Here is a 2,500-nt window from a genome sequence, read left to right as displayed (position 1 = left end):
CCAGGCATTTGCCGTTTTTTAATGGAAATTTTAAGTGTACCTAAAGTGAAAAATTTATATTATAATCATCACTATGAAATTCTAAGTATTTGGATTGATGTTTCACTTTTATATCCTCCTGCGATATTCAAGAAGAATGTACACCTTACTGTTGTATACAGTATAAACATTTGACATTGTAATTTACCTCTGGTTTCCCTTCGCTCATCTTGGTGTCCAACACCTTAACTTTAGCTTCATAATGCGTTTGTGGGGTTTGACCCTCCGTTACACTTCCTGAATGGCTTCCCGGTCCCTGCGTCAAGCCGTAGGGGCCAAATCATCAATCCAATCCAGTTCTTTGGGAGTTTTAGTACCCACTTCCTCTCCCTCCTATAAATTGTAATATAAATAGGGTTAGATTTTTAACTCTCTTTTCTTGAATATTTATGATAGTTTATCAACTTCCTTTTCATGTTTTTTAGTTCAATAAATGAATAAAAATTTGAGATTAAATAAGCAACGAAAGAAAAAATGGCTCTAGTGTACCTTTGGATTTCTAGCTCAAGATTAACCTAACCTAACCTTATTTGAAGTATCCTATACCTTCCGGCCATTGACGACAGATTGTGCCTTTGACCTGACTGAATAACTATTAACAATTAACGAAGACGTAAATCAATTATTAAATGGCCAAACCATAATCCACCTACCGTATAGAAAAAAAAAATAATTGATAAATATGTGTAATTGCACTTTTTGTGAAGATGACCTTGGAACCATATTATATATATGTATATATATATATATATATATATATATATATATATATATATATATATATATATATATATATATATATATATATATATATATATTATATATATATATATGACAGATAGATAGATATTCATTTATTTTTTTGTTTTGTGATTTTTTTTTATTTTTTTTTTTAAAGTCAACGAGTAATGTTTAGGCCAGAAAACGGTATCCGATATGTTATTAGATTATAAGAATTTTTTATTTTAAGATTTAAAAAGTTTTTATGAAACCTGGGTTTAATAGTTGAAATTTAAATGATGTAATATATACTGTTATTTAATACCTTCCGAAATATTCGGGGCAGCTCTGTAAGGGTCTAGTTTGACTTAAATGGCTTGTGAATTTCCTGCCCTAAAATATTTCACCGTTAGTGTTTATTCACTCGACTGGTAACACGTTTTTTCTCACTTTTTTTCGATATTTATTACATTTTATTTTTTTATAAATGAGCTAATAATGATTGCAATGGCAAAAGATGAAGACATCTAACCTTAGAAGAGCATATTATTCAATCTACTTCGTTCAAGTAAATTTTCACTACCCTTAGTTCAACAAATTAGTATTTTTACCTTAGAATATATTACTGGTGGTATATATTCTTCTGCTGTTAAATCACGAAGGGGTCCTTCTAAGGTGAGTTTCCTCTCTCTTAGACCCAAATATTTTATATGATTTCAATAGTGTATTCGTCCTTATACTGGATAAAATTTAATCACTTGACAACTGCAAGTCCTAACACAATAGCTGAAGTCTATAGGTTTTAATCTTTTTTATATCTGAAAGTGTATCGTAGGTTTTAGAATACGCCTGATGGTGTGATTCATGTTTTGTCAAAATTTTAATTGTTTTTATGGCATTTTATTTGCTACGTGTAAACCTTATTAATCGCTTATTTATTCATATTTTGTTATGGGATCCTTTCCTATAAAAGAATTGATAATTTTAGAACTTTCCTCTTCAAATGAACTGCTCTGTGATATAACATAAGAATACTGTGTATATTGATTATGTACTTAATGATTGTTTCTTCTTTTACAGCACTTACCTATCTCGACCATCTGAGATAAGGTCACCTAAGTGAGAGAAGGGAAAAAGACCCCACTTTTCAGCCAGAAAGAAAATGGCTGATAATTAACTGACATTAGTTTTATTTCAATTTTTATTTTATTTAGGAACTTTCGAGGTTTCATTTCAAAATCGTAGTGTTATTGATATTAAAATAGTGTGTTGAACTTCCTTTACGTTAGAAACACCTTAGTGACTGTTTTGTAAGGATTTTTATCAAAGCACAAAGAAAGTAAGAGTACTTGGTTGTTCGTTCTTTGTACCTTGCTTTGCTGCACCAACGGGTACCGGTGCTATCCCAGTGCCATACGCGAAACTGGGAAATTGAGAGGAATTGAAGTAAGATGCCATGTAAGTTTTTCTAAGAACATTCAGAACTGAAAAACATTGCCAGCAAATAACATTTCATCTGATTGTGAACATTACAAAACCGGTTTTGTGAACTTGTATAGAATAACATCAAATCAGTTTTTGAAGATTAATCAGGACCAATGCTAAAGAATTATAATTGAACTTCTTCAGTATTATGGAGGCAAGGCTCGTAGTTGATCAAAATTGTTCGGCTAAAATTCCACGAAAATTCAAAAACCTTTTGAGGTGTTGTCATGATGGCAAATATATTTTAAGAGCCCTG

At 30.8% G+C, this 2,500-nt stretch overlaps 1 protein-coding gene across 5 annotated transcripts in view; it reads left to right on the top strand.

The window, feature by feature from the left end:
* Nucleotides 1-2,500, top strand: part of LOC137642566 (rootletin-like) — a 272,520-nt gene that overhangs the window by 46,104 nt on the left and 223,916 nt on the right. For all 5 annotated transcript variants that reach the window (XM_068375246.1, XM_068375250.1, XM_068375248.1 and 2 more), the window contains exon 2: nt 1,840-2,500. This exon is cut by the window's right edge and continues 462 nt beyond it. The gene's annotated coding sequence lies outside the window, so the exon portion shown is untranslated. The remainder of the gene's footprint in view (nt 1-1,839) is intronic.

The sequence above is a fragment of the Palaemon carinicauda genome, chromosome 6 (genome assembly GCF_036898095.1).
Source record: "Palaemon carinicauda isolate YSFRI2023 chromosome 6, ASM3689809v2, whole genome shotgun sequence".
NCBI lineage: Eukaryota > Metazoa > Arthropoda > Malacostraca > Decapoda > Palaemonidae > Palaemon > Palaemon carinicauda.
The sequence above is the reverse complement of the archived record's forward strand: the minus strand, read 5'-3'. Positions and strand labels throughout refer to the sequence as shown.